This window comes from Pseudophryne corroboree, unplaced genomic scaffold, assembly GCF_028390025.1.
Source record: "Pseudophryne corroboree isolate aPseCor3 unplaced genomic scaffold, aPseCor3.hap2 scaffold_844, whole genome shotgun sequence".
NCBI classification, from domain to species: domain Eukaryota; kingdom Metazoa; phylum Chordata; class Amphibia; order Anura; family Myobatrachidae; genus Pseudophryne; species Pseudophryne corroboree.
This window is the reverse complement of record NW_026970423.1, coordinates 135127-155798: the sequence shown is the minus strand read 5'-3', so window position 1 is coordinate 155798 and position 20672 is coordinate 135127. Positions and strand designations below refer to the sequence as shown.

General features: G+C 44.3%; 21 non-coding genes across 21 annotated transcripts; 12 read left to right on the top strand and 9 right to left on the bottom strand.

Moving 5' to 3' along the window:
- The first annotated feature begins 327 nt into the window (after positions 1-327).
- LOC135042968 (U1 spliceosomal RNA) lies at positions 328-491 on the top strand. Its single transcript, XR_010236013.1, has one exon. It is a non-coding gene; the product is annotated as a U1 spliceosomal RNA (small nuclear RNA).
- Positions 492-643: 152 nt separating this feature from the next.
- Positions 644-806, top strand: LOC135042991 (U1 spliceosomal RNA). Its single transcript, XR_010236035.1, has one exon. It is a non-coding gene; the product is annotated as a U1 spliceosomal RNA (small nuclear RNA).
- A 675-nt stretch (positions 807-1481) lies between these two features.
- Positions 1482-1645, top strand: LOC135042970 (U1 spliceosomal RNA). The gene has a single exon (XR_010236015.1). It is a non-coding gene; the product is annotated as a U1 spliceosomal RNA (small nuclear RNA).
- A 152-nt stretch (positions 1646-1797) lies between these two features.
- Positions 1798-1960, top strand: LOC135042996 (U1 spliceosomal RNA). The gene has a single exon (XR_010236040.1). It is a non-coding gene; the product is annotated as a U1 spliceosomal RNA (small nuclear RNA).
- A 675-nt stretch (positions 1961-2635) lies between these two features.
- On the top strand, positions 2636-2799 carry LOC135042969 (U1 spliceosomal RNA). Its single transcript, XR_010236014.1, has one exon. It is a non-coding gene; the product is annotated as a U1 spliceosomal RNA (small nuclear RNA).
- Positions 2800-2951: 152 nt separating this feature from the next.
- Positions 2952-3114, top strand: LOC135042997 (U1 spliceosomal RNA). The gene has a single exon (XR_010236041.1). It is a non-coding gene; the product is annotated as a U1 spliceosomal RNA (small nuclear RNA).
- A 1504-nt stretch (positions 3115-4618) lies between these two features.
- LOC135042992 (U1 spliceosomal RNA) lies at positions 4619-4781 on the bottom strand. Its single transcript, XR_010236036.1, has one exon. It is a non-coding gene; the product is annotated as a U1 spliceosomal RNA (small nuclear RNA).
- Positions 4782-4933: 152 nt separating this feature from the next.
- LOC135042984 (U1 spliceosomal RNA) lies at positions 4934-5097 on the bottom strand. Its single transcript, XR_010236028.1, has one exon. It is a non-coding gene; the product is annotated as a U1 spliceosomal RNA (small nuclear RNA).
- Positions 5098-5768: 671 nt separating this feature from the next.
- Positions 5769-5931, bottom strand: LOC135042998 (U1 spliceosomal RNA). The gene has a single exon (XR_010236042.1). It is a non-coding gene; the product is annotated as a U1 spliceosomal RNA (small nuclear RNA).
- Positions 5932-6083: 152 nt separating this feature from the next.
- Positions 6084-6247, bottom strand: LOC135042965 (U1 spliceosomal RNA). The gene has a single exon (XR_010236011.1). It is a non-coding gene; the product is annotated as a U1 spliceosomal RNA (small nuclear RNA).
- A 671-nt stretch (positions 6248-6918) lies between these two features.
- On the bottom strand, positions 6919-7081 carry LOC135042990 (U1 spliceosomal RNA). Its single transcript, XR_010236034.1, has one exon. It is a non-coding gene; the product is annotated as a U1 spliceosomal RNA (small nuclear RNA).
- A 152-nt stretch (positions 7082-7233) lies between these two features.
- Positions 7234-7397, bottom strand: LOC135042971 (U1 spliceosomal RNA). The gene has a single exon (XR_010236016.1). It is a non-coding gene; the product is annotated as a U1 spliceosomal RNA (small nuclear RNA).
- A 670-nt stretch (positions 7398-8067) lies between these two features.
- On the bottom strand, positions 8068-8230 carry LOC135043004 (U1 spliceosomal RNA). The gene has a single exon (XR_010236048.1). It is a non-coding gene; the product is annotated as a U1 spliceosomal RNA (small nuclear RNA).
- A 152-nt stretch (positions 8231-8382) lies between these two features.
- On the bottom strand, positions 8383-8546 carry LOC135042976 (U1 spliceosomal RNA). The gene has a single exon (XR_010236021.1). It is a non-coding gene; the product is annotated as a U1 spliceosomal RNA (small nuclear RNA).
- Positions 8547-9217: 671 nt separating this feature from the next.
- On the bottom strand, positions 9218-9381 carry LOC135043005 (U1 spliceosomal RNA). Its single transcript, XR_010236049.1, has one exon. It is a non-coding gene; the product is annotated as a U1 spliceosomal RNA (small nuclear RNA).
- LOC135043006 (U1 spliceosomal RNA) lies at positions 9322-9485 on the top strand. Its single transcript, XR_010236050.1, has one exon. It is a non-coding gene; the product is annotated as a U1 spliceosomal RNA (small nuclear RNA).
- A 2628-nt stretch (positions 9486-12113) lies between these two features.
- Positions 12114-12277, top strand: LOC135042981 (U1 spliceosomal RNA). Its single transcript, XR_010236026.1, has one exon. It is a non-coding gene; the product is annotated as a U1 spliceosomal RNA (small nuclear RNA).
- Positions 12278-12429: 152 nt separating this feature from the next.
- Positions 12430-12592, top strand: LOC135042987 (U1 spliceosomal RNA). Its single transcript, XR_010236031.1, has one exon. It is a non-coding gene; the product is annotated as a U1 spliceosomal RNA (small nuclear RNA).
- A 670-nt stretch (positions 12593-13262) lies between these two features.
- LOC135042977 (U1 spliceosomal RNA) lies at positions 13263-13425 on the top strand. Its single transcript, XR_010236022.1, has one exon. It is a non-coding gene; the product is annotated as a U1 spliceosomal RNA (small nuclear RNA).
- Positions 13426-13577: 152 nt separating this feature from the next.
- LOC135043002 (U1 spliceosomal RNA) lies at positions 13578-13740 on the top strand. The gene has a single exon (XR_010236046.1). It is a non-coding gene; the product is annotated as a U1 spliceosomal RNA (small nuclear RNA).
- Positions 13741-14410: 670 nt separating this feature from the next.
- On the top strand, positions 14411-14574 carry LOC135042964 (U1 spliceosomal RNA). Its single transcript, XR_010236010.1, has one exon. It is a non-coding gene; the product is annotated as a U1 spliceosomal RNA (small nuclear RNA).
- Positions 14575-20672: the final 6098 nt, after the last annotated feature.

Genomic DNA, 20672 nt, shown 5'->3' with positions numbered 1-20672 from the left:
GCCCTGCATACCCCTTTTCTCTTTTCATATGCAGATGAGGGTTCCAGCCAACTTTGGCCCACTGCTTGGATGACATCACTGTATGCAAATCCGTCTTCTGCAGACCTTCCCCCAGGAATGCTTGTACTAGTTGTTGCATTTGGTTTGTTGTTTGGGGGTGCTTCAGTATTAGGCTGCCTTCTGCCCTCCCATGTTCATTTGAAAATATGTGTTCTCCCTGCAGTTGTTGTCCCCAGATGAGAGTTCCCTTGTGCTGCCTCTGTTGAATCTCCTTTACTTGACAGAGATGTGCCTGAGCAGCGGCCCTCCCCAGCCCTATCCCAAATCATACTTATTTTGCATAGGAGATACCATGGTCATGAAGATTGTTCTCCCAGGGTGAGGTTCATTCATTGCATTCTGGGTATGCTGACCCCTGTGATTTCCCCAAATGTGGGAAACTCGACTGCATTATTTGTGGTAGTGGGGGACTGTGTTTGTGTTTTCCTCTGGTCAGCTCTGGTAAAAGTCAGATTTCTTTGTCTCAGATCTTTCTCTAGCCTTGTTCTTCTTTCGAGAGTTCCCTTGTGCTGCCTCAGTTGGATCTCCTTCACTTGACAGGGGGGTGCTTGAGCAGCGACCCTCCCCAGCTCTAGCCCAACTCCTACTTACCTGCCAGGTGAGATACTATGATCATGAAGGTGCTTCTCCCAGGGCAAGGCTCACCCATTGCACTCTGGGTGTGCTGCCCCTGTGATTTCCCCAAATGTGGGAAACTTGACTGCATAATTTGTATTTCCACTGGTCGGCTTTCATATAATTCAGATCTCTTTGTCTCAGGTCTCTCTCCAGCCTAGTTTGCTGTCTGTTTCCACTTCTTCTTTTTTTTAGCCCCTCCCTTCTATACCCTTGTGCGCTATCCTGACTTCTCCTCCTGTCTGCTTACTTTGGGCCTTCCAATGCACAATGCAAATTACAGGCAGTGCTGCAGGGCCCACACCCTTTTACTTGCCTTACAGAGCAGCTCTGGAGCTGTTACAGTGCCAAGCTGCTGCAAGAAATCAGCTTGAATGCTTCAAGGGCTGGGGCATTGCCAATATGAGCCCCACACCGAAGGAGGGTGGGGGTGTTTAATGCGAACTAAGGGTCATCCAAGCGCCGCAAAAGGCCGCCATGCCCTGCATACCCCTATTCTCTTTTCATATGCAGATGAGGGTTTCAGCCAACTTTGGCCCACTGCTTGGATGACATCACTGTATGCAAATCCGTCTTCTGCAGACCTTCCCCCAGGAATGCTTGTACTAGTTGTTGCATTTGGTTTGTTGTTTGGGGGTGCTTCAGTATTAGGCACCCTTCTGCTCTCCCATGTTCATTTGAAAATAAGTGTTCTCCCTGCAGTTGTTGTCCCCAGATGAGAGTTCCCTTGTGCTGCCTCAGTTGAATCTCCTTTACTTGACAGAGATATGCCTGAGCAGCGGCCCTCCCCAGCCCTATCCCAAATCATACTTATTTTGCATAGGAGATACCATGGTCATGAAGATTGTTCTCCCAGGGTGAGGTTCATTCATTGCATTCTGGGTATGCTGACCCCTGTGATTTCCCCAAATGTGGGAAACTTGACTGCATTATTTGTGGTAGTGGGGGACTGTGTTTGTGCTTTCCTCTGGTCAGCTCTGGTAAAAGTCAGATTTCTTTGTCTCAGATCTTCCTCTAGCCTTGTTCTTCTTTCGAGAGTTCCCTTGTGCTGCCTCAGTTGGATCTCCTTCACTTGACAGGGGGGTGCCCGAGCAGTGACCCTCCCCAGCTCTAGCCCAACTCCTACTTACCTGCCAGGTGAGATACTATGATCAGGAAGGTACTTCTCCCAGGGCAAGGCTCACCCATTGCACTCTGGGTGTGCTGCTCCTGCAATTTCCCCTAATGTGGGACACTTAACTGCATAATTTGTGTTTCCACTGGTCGGCTTTCATATAATTCAGATCTCTTTGTCTCAGGTCTCTCTCCAGCCTAGTTTGCTGTCTGTTTCCACTTCTTTTTTTTTTGAGCCCCTCCCTTCTATACCCTTGTGCACTATCCTGACTTCTCCTCCTGTCTGCTTACTTTGTGCCTTCCAACGCACAATGCGAACTACAGGTAGTGCTGCAGGGCCCACACCCTTTTACTTGCCTTACAGAGCAGCTCTGGAGCTGTTACAGTGCCAAGCTGCTGCAAGAAATCAACTTGAATGCTTCAGGGGCTGGGGCATTGCCAACATGAGCCCCACACCGAAGGAGGGTGGGGGTGTTTAATGCGAACTAAGGGTCATCCAAGCACCGCAAAAGGCCGCCATGCCCTGCATACCCCTTTTCTCTTTTCATATGCAGATGAGGGTTCCAGCCAACTTTGGCCCACTGCTTGGATGACATCACTGTATGCAAATCCGTCTTCTGCAGAACTTCCCCCAGGAATGCTTGTACTAGTTGTTGCATTTGGTTTGTTGTTTGGGGGTGCTTCAGTATTAGGCAGCCTTCTGCCCTCCCATGTTCATTTGAAAATATGTGTTCTCCCTGCAGTTGTTGTCCCCAGATGAGAGTTCCCTTGTGCTGCCTCAGTTGAATCTCCTTTACTTGACAGAGATATGCCTGAGCAGCGGCCCTCCCCAGCCCTATCCCAAATCATACTTATTTTGCATAGGAGATACCATGGTCATGAAGATTGTTCTCCCAGGGTGAGGTTCATTCATTGCATTCTGGGTATGCTGACCCCTGTGATTTCCCCAAATGTGGGAAACTTGACTGCATTATTTGTGGTAGTGGGGGACTGTGTTTGTGCTTTCCTCTGGTCAGCTCTGGTAAAAGTCAGATTTCTTTGTCTCAGATCTTCCTCTAGCCTTGTTCTTCTTTCGAGAGTTCCCTTGTGCTGCCTCAGTTGGATCTCCTTCTCTTGACAGGGGGGTGCCCGAGCAGTGACCCTCCCCAGCTCTAGCCCAACTCCTACTTACCTGCCAGGTGAGATACTATGATCAGGAAGGTACTTCTCCCAGGGCAAGGCTCACCCATTGCACTCTGGGTGTGCTGCTCCTGCGATTTCCCCTAATGTGGGACACTTAACTGCATAATTTGTGTTTCCACTGGTCGGCTTTCATATAATTCAGATCTCTTTGTCTCAGGTCTCTCTCCAGCCTAGTTTGCTGTCTGTTTCCACTTCTTTTTTTTTGAGCCTCTCCCTTCTATACCCATGTGCACTATCCTGACTTCTCCTCCTGTCTGCTTACTTTGTGCCTTCCAACGCACAATGCGAACTACAGGTAGTGCTGCAGGGCCCACACCCTTTTACTTGCCTTACAGAGCAGCTCTGGAGCTGTTACAGTGCCAAGCTGCTGCAAGAAATCAGCTTGAATGCTTCAGGGGCTGGGGCATTGCCAACATGAGCCCCACACCGAAGGAGGGTGGGGGTGTTTAATGCGAACTAAGGGTCATCCAAGCACCGCAAAAGGCCGCCATGCCCTGCATACCCCTTTTCTCTTTTCATATGCAGATGAGGGTTCCACCCAACTTTGGCCCACTGCTTGGATGACATCACTGTATGCAAATCCGTCTTCTGCAGACCTTCCCCCAGGAATGCTTGTACTAGTTGTTGCATTTGGTTTGTTGTTTGGAGGTGCTTCAATATTAGGCAGCCTTCTGCCCTCCCATGTTCATTTGAAAATATGTGTTCTCCCTGCAGTTGTTGTCCCCAGATGAGAGTTCCCTTGTGCTGCCTCAGTTGAATCTCCTTTACTTGACAGAGATATGCCTGAGCAGCGGCCCTCCCCAGCCCTATCCCAAATCATACTTATTTTGCATAGGAGATACCATGGTCAATAATGCAGTCGAGTTTCCCACATTTGGGGAAATCATATGGGTCAGCATACCCAGAATGCAATGAATGATCCTCACCCTGGGAGATCAATCTTCATGACCATGGTATCTCCTATGAAAAATAAGTATGATTTGGGATAGGGCTGGGGAGGGCCGCTGCTCAGGCACATCTCTGTCAAGTAAAGGAGATTCAACTGAGGCAGCACAAGGGAACTCTCATCTGGGGACAACAACTGCAGGGAGAACACATATTTTCAGATGAACATGGGAGGGCAGAAGGCTGCCTAATACTGAAGCACCCCCAAACAACAAACCAAATGCAACAACTAGTACAAGCATTCCTGGGGGAAGGTCTGCAGAAGACGGATTTGCATACAGTGATGTCATCCAAGCAGTGGGCCAAAGTTGGCTGGAACCCTCATCTGCATATGAAAAGAGAAAAGGGTTATGCAGGGCATGGCGGCCTTTTGCGGCGCTTGGATGACCCCTAGTTCGCATTAAACACCCCCACCCTCCTTCGGTGTAGGGCTCATGTTGGCCATGCCCCAGCCCCTGAAGCATTCAAGCTGATTTCTTGCAGCAGCTGGGCACTGTAACAGCTCCAGAGCTGCTCTTTAAGGCAAGTAAAAGGGTGTGGGCCCTGCAGCACTACCTGTAGTTCGCATTGTGCGTTGGAAGGCACAAAGTAAGCAGACGGGAGAAGTCAGGATAATGCGCAAGGGCATAGAAGGGAACGGCTCAAGAAAAGAGAAGTGGAAACAGACAGCAAACTAGGCTGGAGAGAGACCTGATACAAAGAGATCTGAATTATACGAGAGCCGACCAGAGGAAACACAAATTATGCAGTCAAGTGTCCCACATTTTGGGAAATCACAGGAGCAGCACACCCAGAGTGCAATGGGTGAGCCTTGCCCTGGGAGAAGCACCTTCCTGATCATAGTATCTCACCTGGCAGGTAAGTAGGAGTTGGTCTAGAGCTGGGGAGGGTCGCTGCTCGGGCACCCCCCTGTCAAGTGAAGGAGATCCAACTGAGGCAGCACAAGGGAACTCTCGAAAGAAGAACAAGGCTAGAGGAAGATCTAAGACAAAGAAATCTGACTTTTACCCGAGCTGACCAGAGGAAAGCACAAACACAGTCCTCAACTACCACAAATAATGCAGTCGACTTTCCCACATTTGGGGAAATTATAGGGGTCAGCATACCCAGAATGCAATGAATGAACCTCACCCTGGGTGATCAATCTTCATGACCATGGTATCTCCTATGCAAAATAAGTATGATTTGGGATAGGGCTGGGGAGGGCCGCTGCTCAGGCACATCTCTGTCAAGTAAAGGAGATTCAGATGAGGCAGCACAGGGGAACTCTCATCTGGGGACAACAACTGCAGGGAGAACACATATTTTCAGATGAACATGGGAGGGCAGAATGCTGCTTAATACTGAAGCACCCCCAAACAACAAACCAAATGCAACAACTAGTGCAAGCATTCCTGGGGGAAGTCCTGCAGCAGATGTATTTGCATATGGTGATGTCATCCAAGCAGTGGGTCAAAGTTGGCTTCAACCCTCGTCTGCATATGAAAAGAGAAAAGGGGCGTGCAGGGCATGGCGGCCTTTTGCGGCGCTTGGATGACCCCTAGCTCGCATTAAACACCTCCACCCTCCTTCGGTGTGGGGCTCATGTTTGCTATGCCCCAGCCCCTGAAGCATTCAAGCTGATTTCTTGCAGCAGCTGGGCACTGTAACAGCTCCAGAGCTACTCTGTAAGGCAAGTAAAAGGGCGTGGGCCCTGCAGCACTACCTGTAATTTGCATTGTGCGTTGGAAGGCACAAAGTAAGCAGACGGGAGAAGTCAGGATAGTGCGCAAGGGCATAGAAGGGAGCAGCTCAAGAAAAGAGAAGTGGAAACAGACAGCAAACTAGGCTGGAGAGAGACCTGAGACAAAGAGATCTGAATTATACGAGAGCCGACCAGGGGAAACACAAATTATGCAGTCAAGTTTCCCACATTTGGGGAAATCACAGTAGCAGCACACCCAGAGTGCAATGGCTGAGCCTTGCCCTGGGAGAAGCACCTTCATGATCATAGTATCTCACCTGGCAGGTAAGTAGGAGTTGGGCTAGAGCTGGGGAGGGTCGCTGCTCGGGCACCCCCCTGTCAAGTGAAGGAGATCCAACTGAGGCAGCACAAGGGAACTCTCGAAAGAAGAACAAGGCTAGAGGAAAATCTGAGACAAATAAATCTGACTTTTACCAGAGCTGACCAGAGGAAAGCACAAACACAGTCCCCCACTACCACAAATAATGCAGTCGAGTTTCCCACATTTGGGGAAATCACAGGGGTCAGCATACCCAGAATGCAATGAATGAACCTCACCCTGGGAGAACAATCTTCATGACCATGGTATCTCCTATGCAAAATAAGTATGATTTGGGATAGGGCTGGGGAGGGCCGCTGCTCAGGCACATCTCTGTCAAGTAAAGGAGATTCAACTGAGGCAGCACAAGGGAACTCTCATCTGGGGACAACAACTCCAGGGAGAACACATATTTTCAGATGAACATGGGAGGGCAGAAGGCTGCCTAATACTGAAGCACCCCCAAACAACAAACCAAATGCAACAACTAGTGCAAGCATTCCTGGGGGAAGGCCTGCAGCAGATGGATTTGCATATGGTGATGTCATCCAAGCAGTGAGTCAAAGTTGGCTTCAACCCTCGTCTGCATATGAAAAGAGAAAAGGGGCGTGCAGGGCATGGCGGCCTTTTGCGGCGCTTGGATGACCACTAGTTCGCATTAAACACCTCCACCCTCCTTCGGTGTGGGGCTCATGTTGGCTATGCCCCAGCCCCTGAAGCATTCAAGCTGATTTCTTGCAGCAGCTGTGCACTGTAACAGCTCCAGAGCTGCTCTGTAAGGCAAGTAAAAGGGTGTGGGCCCTGCAGCACTACCTGTAGTTCACATTGTGCGTTGGAAGGCACAAATTAAGCAGACGGGAGAAGTCAGGATAGTGCGCAAGGGCATAGAAGGGAGCGGCTCAAGAAAAGAGAAGTGGAAACAGACAGCAAACTAGGCTGGAGAGAGACCTGAGACAAAGAGATCTGAATTAAACGAGAGCCGACCAGGGGAAACACAAATTATGCAGTCAAGTTTCCCACATTTGGGGAAATCACAGGAGCAGCACACCCAGAGTGCAATGGGTGAGCCTTGCCCTGGGAGAAGCACCTTCATGATCATAGTATCTCACCTGGCAGGTAAGTAGGAGTTGGGCTAGAGCTGGGGAGGGTCGCTGCTCGGGCACCCCCCTGTCAAGTGAAGGAGATCCAACCGAGGCAGCACAAGGAAACTCTCGAAAGAAGAACAAGGCTAGAAGAAGATCTGAGACAAATAAATCTGACTTTTACCAGAGCTGACCAGAGGAAAGAACAAACACAGTCCCCCACTACCACAAATAATGCAGTCGAGTTTCCCACATTTGGGGAAATCACAGGGGTCAGCATACCCAGAATGCAATGAATGAACCTCACCCTGGGAGAACAATATTCATGACCATGGTATCTCCTATGCAAAATAAGTATGATTTGGGATAGGGCTGGGGAGGGCCTCTGCTCAGGCACATCTCTGTCAAGTAAAGGAGATTCAACTGAGGCAGCACAAGGGAACTCTCATCTGGGGACAACAACTCCAGGGAGAACACATATTTTCAGATGAACATGGGAGGGCAGAAGGCTGCCTAATACTGAAGCACCCCCAAACAACAAACCAAATGCAACAACTAGTGCAAGCATTCCTGGGGAAAGGCCTGCAGCAGATGGATTTGCATATGGTGATGTCATCCAAGCAGTGAGTCAAAGTTGGCTTCAACCCTCGTCTGCATATGAAAAGAGAAAAGGGGCGTGCAGGGCATGGCGGCCTTTTGCGGTGCTTGGATGACCCCTAGTTCACATTAAACACCTCCACCCTCCTTCGGTGTGGGGCTCATGTTGGCTATGCCCCAGCCCCTGAAGCATTCAAGCTGATTTCTTGCAGCAGCTGGGCACTGTAACAGCTCCAGAGCTGCTCTGTAAGGCAAGTAAAAGGGTGTGGGCCCTGCAGCACTACCTGTAGTTCGCATTGTGCGTTGGAAGGCACAAATTAAGCAGACGGAGAAGTCAGGATAGTGCGCAAGGGCATAGAAGGGAGCGGCTCAAGAAAAGAGAAGTGGAAACAGACAGCAAACTAGGCTGGAGAGAGACCTGAGACAAATAGATCTGAATTATACGAGAGCCGACCAGGGGAAACACAAATTATGCAGTCAAGTTTCTCACATTTGGGGAAGTCACAGGAGCAGCACACCCAGAGTGCAATGGGTGAGCCTTGCCCTGGGAGAAGCACCTTCATGATCATAGTATCTCACCTGGCAGGTAAGTAGGAGTTGGGCTAGAGCTGGGGAGGGTCGCTGCTCGGGCACCCCCCTGTCAAGTGTAGGAGATCCAACTGAGGCAGCACAAGGAAACTCTCGAAAGAAGAACAAGGCTAGAGGAAGATCTGAGACAAATAAATCTGACTTTTACCAGAGCTGACCAGAGGAAAGAACAAACACAGTCCCCCACTACCACAAATAATGCAGTCGAGTTTCCCACATTTGGGGAAATCACAGGGGTCAGCATACCCAGAATGCAATGTATGAACCTCACCCTGGGAGAACAATCTTCATGACCATGGTATCTCCTATGCAAAATAAGAATGATTTGGGATAGGGCTGGGGAGGGCCGCTGCTCAGGCACATCTCTGTCAAGTAAAGGAGATTCAACTGAGGCAGCACAAGGGAACTCTCATCTGGGGACAACAACTGCAGGGAGAACACATATTTTCAGATGAACATGGGAGGGCAGAAGGCTGCCTAATACTGAAGCACCCCCAAACAACAAAACAAATGCAACAACTAGTACAAGCATTCCTGGGGGAAGGCCTGCAGCAGATGGATTTGCATATGGTGATGTCATCCAAGCAGTGGGTCAAAGTTGGCTTCAACCCTCGTCTGCATATGAAAAGAGAAAATGGGCGTGCAGGGCATGGCGGCCTTTTGCGGCGCTTGGATGACCCCTAGTTCGCATTAAACACCTCCACCCTACTTCGGTGTGGGGCTCATGTTGGCTATGCCCCAGCCCCTGAAGCATTCAAGCTGATTACTTGCAGCAGCTGGGCACTGTAATAGCTCCAGAGCTGCTCTGTAAGGCAAGTAAAAGGGTGTGGGCCCTGCAGCACTACCTGTAGTTCGCATTGTGCGTTGGAAGGCACAAAGTAAGCAGACGGGAGAAGTCAAGATAGTGCGCAAGGGCATAGAAGGGAGCGGCTCAAGAAAAGAGAAGTGGAAACAGACAACAAACTAGGCAGGAGAGAGACCTGAGACAAAAAGATCTGAATTATACGAGAGCCAACCAGGGGAAACACAAATTATGCAGTCAACTTTCCCACATTTGGGGAAATCGCAGGAGCAGCACACCCAGAGTGCAATGGATGAGCCTTGCCCTGGGAGAAGCACCTTCATGATCATGAAGGTGCTTCTCCCAGGGCAAGGCTCACCCATTGCACTCTGTGTGTGCTGCTCCTGCGATTTCCCCAAATGTGGGAAACTTGACTGCATAATTTGTGTTTCCCCTGGTTGGCTCTCGTATAATTCAGATCTCTTTGTCTCAGGTCTCTCTCCAGCCTAGTTTGCTATCTGTTTCCACTTCTCTTTTTTTGAGCCGCTCCCTTCTATGCCCTTGCACACTATCTTGACTTCTCCCGTCTGCGTACTTTGTGCCTTCCAACGCACAATGCGAACTACAGGTAGTGCTGCAGGGCCCACGCCCTTTTACTTGCCTTACAGAGTAGCTCTGGAGCTGTTACAGTGCCAAGCTGCTGCAAGAAATCAGCTTGAATGCTTCAGGGGCTGGGGCATGGCCAACATGAGCCCCACACCGAAGGAGGGTGGGGGTGTTTAATGCAAACTAGGGGTCATCCAAGCGCCGCAAAAGGCCGCCATGCCCTGCATACCCCTTTTCTCTTTTCATATGCAGATGAGGGTTCCAGCCAACTTTGGCCCACTGCTTGGCTAACATCACCGTTTGCAAATCCATCTTCTGCAGACCTTCCCCAAGGAATGCTTGCACTAGTTGTTGCATTTGGTTTGTTGTTTGGGGGGTGCTTCAGTATTAGGCAGCCTTCTGCCCTCCCATGTTCATCAGAAAATATGTGTTCTCCCAGCAGTTGTTGTCCCCAAATGAGAGTTCCCTTGTGCTGCCTCAGTTGAATCTCCTTTACTTGACAAGGGAGGCATTTTGGATTTTTTCTTTGGGTACCCTTACACCTGATGGTCTGAATGAGAGCATCGAACTGAACAACATTGGCAGTCTCTGAAGATTTTATCTATTGATTTACCTAATATATTATTTATTGAATATCCATTTATTGTATGTTTAATAAATAAACAAAATTATTAGAAGTAGCTATTTTGGAAACAGCTTTCCTCTTAGGATGAAACTGTATAATCCTGTTGTGTGTGTTCCTTTAAAGTTCTTTAGTAAAATCCACTAGTAATGATGAACATCAGATTTCTTCCTCCATCCTCTTTTTACACTTTCTCTTGGTTCTATATATATATATTTTTATTTTTATTTTATTTTTCCCCCCTCCTTCTCCCAAAAGGCCCCCCTCCCTCCCCCCCCCTCCCTGTTTTAAATTTTAAAATCTTTAAATCTTTAAATCTTCGAATCCTTAAATTGTCTGTTTAATATTTATTTTTTCTTCAATTCTTTTTGTTGTTTAAGCAGCAATGTAATTATTCCAGGGGTTAAAATAATGAAATATAGAAATAATATTAACAAAAATTAAAGGTAAAAATGAATTGATAGAATGATCCCATTAAAAGTAAATAAATAATATGGATGTTAAGCTGAGCGGGTTGGATTCGAACATGGGACTCACTGCATAGAGTGCAGGTGATGTTTCCCCTGCGCCACGAGAGCAGCTTTAGTAGTGGCATGGATTTATGTTACCCTAAAAGGTTTTATATAAGTAAATGGGGATCCTTAGTGCTGAGTTTCTGAATTATGTATATGTGATTATAGATATGAGGTATTGATTGAAAGATTAGAGGTTAATCTGTATATAGATTATATATTTTCTGTTATTTTTTAAACCACCTTGTTGCTTATTTTATTATTATTTTTAATCACCATGTTGCTTATTTTTATATTATGAAATGCCTTTATATGTGCAATTGCAATTAGAAAGTTGTTCCATATGTGAGTCATTACATGTATGCATCCAATTAGTATATGTATGTATCCAATCAACTAATTAGTAATGCTATTGGTCCGGTGCATTTTTAAAATAGCCTGCTAGGCTGCTGATGTATCCTCTGACGAAACCGCTCTTGGATAACAGCGGAGAAACGCGTAAGAAGGTGACTACCGGACACTCTGATTGCTGAGATATAAGCCCGTTCATGAACGAGCTACATCACGGCGGACGTCTGATGTAAAGACAGCGGTGAAGGGGAAAAAGCAATTTGAGAGCGAGCAAAAGGAGGTCTCTACCCCACGGCAGGGAGGAATATCCCGACCGCGAGTGCCAATAAGATCCAGCCACGGTTAACGGGGGTCGTAGCATACCGCTGTGTTTCATCAACCATCACAGCGCTCTCCCCCTGTTTTCTTTCATTACTCACGTGAGTTACATATGAACTTTAACTGCAGTAAATAAGAGGCGTTGGTTACAACTGTTGCTGTTCATCCACAAGAAGGAATTTAATGTATCAATTACAATTGGAAAGTAACGATTAAATTACAACAGCTGTATCCAGGAGGATTTTTTGGACACTTTAATAGACATTCCGTTGTCATCAAGGGCAATATGAAATAGATACTGATTACATTTAGATATGGATAGTGGTGCCTATATATGTTGACTCCATTGTATTTTATTGAATGTGGGTTTCTTCTGTCTATATATATTTTTTAAAAATAAAGAGGTTGTATATTTTATTTTTTGCGCTCCCTTGATAACAAGTGTGATTATCTTTAAAATTTGGTTTATTATTGGTAGAACAGTACTACCTATGGGAGCAGCATTTTATAATATATGGTGAAAATTAATAGATGTATAAAGATTAAATAAGCAACAAATTGGTGAAATAGATACGTTTTGATAGGAGCGCTGGGTTCTATATATATATATTGACATTTGGTTATATATATGTATAGACTTTATAAATTCTTGACAGAGATGTGCCTGAGCAGCGGCCCTCCCCAGCCCTATCCCAAATCATACTTATTTTGCATAGGAGATACCATGGTCATGAAGATTGTTCTCCCAGGGTGAGGTTCATTCATTGCATTCTGGGTATGCTGATCCCTGTGATTTCCTCAAATGTGGGAAACTGGACTGCATTATTTGTGGTAGTGAGGGACTGTGTTTGTGCTTTCCTCTGGTCAGCTCTGGTAAAAGTCAGATTTCTTTGTCTCAGATCTTCCTCTAGCCTTGTTCTTCTCTCGAGAGTTCCCTTGTGCTGCCTCAGTTGGATCTCCTTCACTTGACAGGGGGGTGCCCGAGCAGCGACCCTCCCCAGCTCTAGCCCAACTCCTACTTACCTGCCAGGTGAGATACTATGATCATGAAGGTGCTTCTCCCAGGGCAAGGCTCACCCATTGCACTCTGGGTGTGCTGCTCCTGCGATTTCCCCAAATGTGGGAAACTTGACTGCATAATTTGTGTTTCCCCTGGTCGGCTCTCGTATAATTCAGATCTCTTTGTCTCAGGTCTCTCTCCAGCCTAGTTTGCTGTCTGTTTCCACTTCTCTTTTCTTGAGCCACTCCCTTCTATGCCCTTGCGCACTATCCTGACTTCTCCCGTCTGCTTAATTTGTGCCTTCCAACGCACAATGCGAACTACAGGTAGTGCTGCAGGGCCCACACCCTTTTACTTGCCTTACAGATCAGCTCTGGAGCTGTTACAGTGCCCAGCTGCTGCAAGAAATCAGCTTGAATGCTTCAGGGGCTGGGGCATAGCCAACATGAGCCCCACACCGAAGGAGGGTGGAGGTGTTTAATGCGAACTAGGGGTCTTCCAAGCGCCGCAAAAGGCTGCCATGCCCTGCACGCCCCTTTTCTCTTTTCATATGCAGACGAGGGTTGAAGCCATCTTTGACCCACTGCTTGGATGACATCACCATATGCAAATCCATCTGCTGCAGGCCTTCCCCCAGGAATGCTTGCACAAGTTGTTGCATTTGGTTTGTTGTTTGGGGGTGCTTCAGTAATAGGCAACCTTCTGCCCTCCCATGTTCATCTGAAAATATGTGTTTCCCTGGAGTTGTTGTCCCCAGCTGAGAGTTCCCTTGTGCTGCCTCAGTTGAATCTCCTTTACTTGACAGAGATGTGCCTGAGCAGCGGCCCTCCCCAGCCCTATCCCAAATCATACTTATTTTGCATAGGAGATACCATGGTCATGAAGATTGTTCTCCCAGGGTGAGGTTCAGTCATTGCATTCTGGGTATGCTGACCCCTGTGATTTCCCCAAATGTGGGAAATTGACTGCATTATTTGTGGTAGTGGGGGACTGTGTTTGTGCTTTCCTCTGGTCAGCTCTGGTAAAAGTCAGATTTCTTTGTCTCAGATCTTCCTCTAGCCTTGTTCTTCTTTCGAGAGTTCCCTTGTGCTGCCTCAGTTGGATCTCCTTCACTTGACAGGGGGGTGCCCGAGCAGCGACCCTCCCCAGCTCTAGCCCAACTCCTACTTACCTGCCAGGTGAGATACTATGATCATGAAGGTGCTTCTCCCAGGGCAAGGCTCACCCATTGCACTCTGGGTGTGCTGCTCCTGCGGTTTCCCCAAATGTTGGACACTTGACTGCATAATTTGTGTTTCCCCTGGTCGGCTCTCGTATAATTCAGATCTCTTTGTCTCAGGTCTCTCTCCAGCCTAGTTTGCTGTCTGTTTCCACTTCTCTTTTCTTGAGCCACTCCCTTCTATGCCCTTGCGCACTATCCTGACTTCTCCCGTCTGCTTAATTTGTGCCTTCCAACGCACAATGCGAACTACAGGTAGTGCTGCAGGGCCCACACCCTTTTACTTGCCTTACAGATCAGCTCTGGAGCTGTTACAGTGCCCAGCCGCTGCAAGAAATCAGCTTGAATGCTTCAGGGGCTGGGGCATAGCCAACATGAGCCCCACACCGAAGGAGGGTGGAGGTGTTTAATGCGAACTAGGGGTCTTCCAAGCGCCGCAAAAGGCTGCCATGCCCTGCACGCCCCTTTTCTCTTTTCATATGCAGACGAGGGTTGAAGCCAACTTTGACCCACTGCTTTGATGACATCACCATATGCAAATCCATCTGCTGCAGGCCTTCCCCCAGGAATGCTTGCCTAGTTGTTGCATTTGGTTTGTTGTTTGGGGGTGCTTCAGTATTAGGCAGCCTTCTGCCCTCCCATGTTCATCTGAAAATATGTGTTCTCCCTGCAGTTGTTGTCCCCAGATGAGAGTTCCCTTGTGCTGCTTCAGTTGAATCTCCTTTACTTGACAGAGATGTGCCTGAGCAGCGGCCCTCCCCAGCCCTATCCCAAATCATACTTATTTTGCATAGGAGATACCATGGTCATGAAGATTGTTCTCCCAGGGTGAGGTTCATTCATTGCATTCTGGGTATGCTGACCCCTGTGATTTCCCCAAATGTGGGAAACTCGACTGCATTATTTGTGGTAGTGGGGGACTGTGTTTGTGCTTTCCTCTGGTCAGCTCTGGTAAAAGTCAGATTTCTTTGTCTCAGATCTTCCTCTAGCCTTGTTCTTCTTTCGAGAGTTCCCTTGTGCTGCCTCAGTTGGATCTCCTTCACTTGACAGGGGGGTGCCCGAGCAGCGACCCTCCCCAGCTCTAGCCCAACTCCTACTTACCTGCCAGGTGAGATACTATTAAGTTGATTTTTGAAAGAAAACAATACTGTCAATATACTATTAAAACAAATTAAAATGGTAAAAGTTATTGTACTTTAAGTAAAAATAAAAGAGCTAAAATATCAATCCCAGTTTTGGATTACTTTAATTAAAAAAAATGCATATAGCAGAGGATAGTTTCAATCTGCCTACCTCTGGGTTATAAGCCCAGCATGCTTCCATTGCAGTACTCTGCTGCACATGTTAGTGCAAGAGATCCTGAAGCACTCACTCATCATGGGAAAGTACCAATGTGTTTCTTCGTTGGTTGATCTAAGAAACATCTTACAAAAACTCTCCAGATTATTGACTTTTTAAAGTTTTTCTAGGAAACGTTCTAGATGAATGCTTATTAGCCTTTGTCAGTATGCACTTTTGCAAAGTGTCTCTGTGGTGCAATCAGTTAGTGTGTTTGTCTACTAACTAAAAGGTTGGTGGTTCAATCCCACCCAGGGATGTAATTGACCTTGTGATCATGTTTTGGTGATCTTTAAGTAGACAAGTCAAAATATCAAACCCCCTCTTATGATGTAGGGCATAGGTTCTCAAACTCGGTCCTCAGGACCGCACACAGTGCATGTTTTGCAGGTATCCTCACAGAATCACAAGTGAAATAATTAGCTGCACCTGTGGGCCTTTTAAAATGTGTTAGTGAGCAATTAATACACCTGTACTCCTGCTGGGTTACCTGCAAAACATGCACTGTGTAGGGTCTTGAGGACCGAGTTTGAGAACCTGTGATGTAGGGTACCTGGCCTTCTCTGATGTAATCAGAGTTAGATTTGATTAAGTAATTTTATAAAAAACAGCTAGGAAGCACAATTTAGCAGTGGGTTGCAGAGAAAAAAATATGCTGGCAAAAAAATCCAATTGAGTGATTAAACAGCTCTTCATTTTCTGGCTTTATTTTTATGCTAACAAATTTGTTCTCTGAAAAGTGTCCACAAAGCCAAGTCTCTGATGAACACCTTTGTAAGGATGGTTTTTCACCTATTACTAAATTAAACTTGCTTCATTGGAAAGGCAGCAAGATGCATCCTCATTTCAATGTCTACTGAAATAATACAGGTTGACACCAGGAAACATTAACGCCAATGCATCCTTGCTGCTTTCTCATGTGGAAGTCTGTTTAATGTGAAAACAAGGTGATATCTAATTAGCACACAGGTAAAGAATTAAGAAAATCTTTATTTAAGGGTGAAGATGTTTCTCACAAAATCGTTGCCCCAATGCATCATTGAAATTCAAGCTGGAAAGATGATTTTAATATATCACTTGTACATTTTGTATTGCTCTTCTGGTGACAATGTAGTTTGTTTTTGTCAATTACCCTTTTAATAATAGGGTAAAGAAAATTAAGTGGATTTTTTAAAGAAAACTATACTGTCAATATACTATTAAAACAAATTAAAATGGTAAAAGTTATTGTACTTTAAGTAAACATAAAAGAGCTAACATATCAATCCCAGTTTTGGATTACTTTAATTAACAAAAAAAATGCATATAGCAGAGGATAGTTTCAATCTGCCTACCTCTGGGTAATGGGCCCAGCATGCTTCCATTGCAGTACTCTGCTGCACATGTAAGTGCAAGAGATCCTGAAGCACTCACTCATCATGGGAAAGTACCAATGTGTTTCTTCATTGGTTGATGGAAGAAACATCTTTCAAAAACTCTCCAGATTATTGACTTTTTAAAGTTTTTCTAGGAAACGTTCTAGATATATGCTTATTAGACTTTGTCAGTATGTACTTTTTGCAAAGTGTCTCTGTGGCGCAATCGGTTAGTGTGTCCGGCTGCTAACCAAAAAGTTGGTGGTTCAATCCCAACCAGGGACGTAATTGACCTTGTTATCAGATTTTGGTGATCTTTAAGTAGACAAGTCAAAATTTCAAACCCCCTGTTATGGTGTAGGGTACCTGGCCTTCTCTGATGTAATCAGAGTTAGATTTGATTCAGTGATTTTATAAAAACAGCTAGGAAGCACAATTTAGCAGTGGGTTGCAGAGAAAAAGAAATATGCTGGCAAAAAAAATCCAATTGAGTGATTAAACAGCTCTTCATTTTCTGGCTTTATTTTTATGCTAACAAATTTGTTCTCTGAAAAGTGTCCACAAAGCCAAGTCTCTGATTAACACCTTTGTAGGGATGGTTTTTCACCTATTACTAAATTAAACTTGCTTCATTGGAAAGGCAGCAAGATGCATCCTTATTTCAATGTCTACTGAAATAATACAGGTTGACACCAGGAAACATTAACACCACTGTATCCTTGCTGCTTTCTCATGTGGAAGTCTGTTTAATGTGAAAACAAGGTGATATCTAATTAGCACACAGGTAAGGAATTAAGAAAATCTTTATTTAAGGGTGAAGATGTTTCTCACAAAATCGTTGCCCCAATGCATCATTGAAATTCAAGCTGGAAAGATGATTTTAATATATCACTTGTACATTTTGTATTGCTCTTCTGGTGACAATGTAGTTTGTTTTTGTCAATTACCATTTTAACAATAGGGTTAAGAAAATTAAGTGGATTTTTTGAAAGAAAACAATACTGTCAATATACTATTAAAACAAATTAAAATGGTAAAAGTTATTGTACTTTAAGTGAAAATAAAAGAGCCAAAATATCAATCCCAGTTTTGGATTACTTTAATTAACAAAAAAAAAATGCATATAGCAGAGGATAGTTTCAATCTGCCTACCGCTGGGTTATGGGCCCTGTATGCTTCCATTGCAGTACTCTGCTGCACATGTAAGTGCAAGAGATCCTGAAGCACTCACTCATCATGGGAAAGTACCAATGTGTTTCTTCGTTGGTTGATGGAAGAAACATTTTACAAAAACTCTCCAGATTATTGACTTTTTAAAGTTTTTCTAGGAAACGTTCTAGATGTATGCTTATTAGCCTTTGTCAGTATGCAATTTTTGTGAAGTGTCTCTGTGGCGCAATCGGTTAGTGTGTCCAGCTACTAACCAAAAGGTTGGTGGTTCAATCCCACCCAGGGACGTAATTGACCTTGTTATCAGATTTTGGTGATCTTTAAGTAGACAAGTCAAAATTTCAAACCCCCTGTTATGGTGTAGGGTACCTGGCCTTTTCTGATGTAATCAGAGTTAGATTTGATTCAGTGATTTAATAAAAACAGCTAGGAAGCACAATTTAGCAGTGGGTTGCAGAGAAAAAGAAATATGCTGGCAAAAAAAATCAAATTGAGTGATTAAACAGCTCTTCATTTTCTGGCTTTATTTTTATGCTAACAAATTTGTTCTCTGAAAAGTGTCCACAAAGCCAAGTCTCTGATTAACACCTTTGTAGGGATGGTTTTTCACCTATTACTAAATTAAACGCTTCATTGGAAAGGCAGCAAGATGCATCCTCATTTCAATGTCTACTGAAATAATACAGGTTGACACCAGGAAACATTAACGCCACTGCATCCTTGCTGCTTTCTCATGTGGAAGTCTGTTTAATGTGAAAACAAGGTGATATCTAATTAGCACACAGGTAAGGAATTAAGAAAATCTTTATTTAAGGGTGAAGATGTTTCTCACAAAATCGTTGCCTCAATGCATCATTGAAATTCAAGCTGGAAAGATGATTTTAATATATCACTTGTACATTTTGTATTGCTCTTCTGGTGACAATGTAGTTTGTTTTTGTCAATTACCATTTTAATAATAGGGTTAAGAAAATTAAGTGGATTTTTGAAAGAAAACAATACTGTCAATATACTATTAAAACAAATTAAAATGGTAAAAGTTATTGTACTTTAAGTGAAAATAAAAGAGCCAAAATATCAATCCCAGTTTTGGATTACTTTAATTAACAAAAAAAAATGCATATAGCAGAGGATAGTTTCAATCTGCCTACCGCTGGGTTATGGGCCCAGCATGCTTCCATTGCTGTACTCTGCTGCACATGTAAGTGCAAGAGATCCTGAAGCACTCACTCATCATGGGAAAGTACCAATGTGTTTCTTCGTTGGTTGATGGAAGAAACATCTTACAAAAACTCTCCAGATTAGTGACTTTTTAAAGTTTTTCTAGGAAACGTTTTAGATGAATGCTTATTAGCCTTTGGACTTTTGCAAAGTGTCTCTGTGGCGCAATCATTTAGTGTGCACGGCGATTAACCAAAAGGTTGGTGGTTCAATCCCACCCAGGGACGTAATTGACCTTGTTATCAGATTTTGGTGATCTTTAAGTAGACAAGTCAAAATTTCAAATCCCCCTGTTCTGGTGTAGGGTACCTGGCCTTCTCTGATGTAATCAGAGTTAGATTTGATTCAGTGATTTTATAAAAACAGCTAGGAAGCACAATTTAGCAGTGGGTTGCAGAGAAAAAGAAATATGCTGGCAAAAAAAACCAAATTGAGTGATTAAACAGCTCTTAATTTTCTGGCTTTATTTTTATGCTAACAAATTTGTTCTCTGAAAAGTGTCCACAAAGCCAAGTCTCTGATTAACACCTTTGTAGGGATGGTTTTTAACCTATTACTAAATTAAACTTGCTTCATTGGAAAGGCAGCAAGATGCATCCTCATTTCAATGTCTACTGAAATAATACAGGTTGACACCAGGAAACATTAACGCCACTGCATCCTTGCTGCTTTCTCATGTGGAAGTCTGTTTAATGTGAAAACAAGGTGATATCTAATTAGCACACAGGTAAGGAATTAAGAAAATCTTTATTTAAGGGTGAAAATGTTTCTCACAAAATCGTTGCCCCAATGCATCATTGAAATTCAAGCTGGAAAGATGATTTTAATATATCACTTGTACATTTTGTATTGCTCTTCTGGTGACAATGTAGTTTGTTTTTGTCAATTACCTTTTTAATAATAGGGTAATGAAAATTAAGTGGATTTTGAAAGAAAACAATACTGTCAATATACTATTAAAACAAATTAAAATGGTAAAAGTTATTGTACTTTAAGTAAAAATAAAAGAGCCAACATATCAATCCCAGTTTTGGATTACTTTAACAAAAAAAAATGCATATAGCAGAGGATAGTTTCAATCTGCCTACCTCTGGGTTATGTGCCCAGCATGCTTCCATTGCTGTACTCTGCTGCACATGTAAGTGTAATAGATCCTGAAGCACTCACTCATCATGGGAAAGTACCAATGTGTTTCTTCATTGGTTGATGGAAGAAACATCTTACAAAAACTCTCCAGATTATTGACTTTTTAAAGTTTTTCTAGGAAACGTTTTAGATGAATGCTTATTAGCCTTTGCCAGTATGTACTTTTGCAAAGTGTCTCTGTGGTGCAATCAGTTAGTGTGTATGGATATTAACCAAAAGGTTGGTGGTTCAATCCCACCCAGGGACGTAATTGACCTTGTTATCAGATTTTGGTGATGTTTAAGTAGACAAGTCAAAATTTCAAATCCCCCTGTTCTAGTGTAGGGTACCTGGCCTTCTCTGATGTAATCAGAGTTAGATTTGATTCAGTGATTTTATAAAAACAGCTAGGAAGCACAATTTAGCAGTGGGTTGCAGAGAAAAATAAATATGCTGGCAAAAAAATCCAATTGAGTTATTAAACAGCTCTTCATTTTCTGGCTTTATTTTTATGCTAACAAATTTGTTCTCTGAAAAGTGTCCACAAAGCCAAGTCTCTGATTAACACCTTTGTAAGGATGGTTTTTCACCTATTACTAAATTAAACTTGCTTCATTGGAAAGGCAGCAAGATGCATCCTCATTTCAATGTCTACTGAAATAATACAGGTTGACACCAGGAAATATTAACGCCACTGCATCCTTGCTGCTTTCTCATGTGGAAGTCTGTTTAATGTGAAAACAAGGTGATATCTAATTAGCACACAGGTAAGGAATTAAGAAAATCTTTATTTAAGGGTGAAAATGTTTCTCACAAAATCGTTGCCCCAA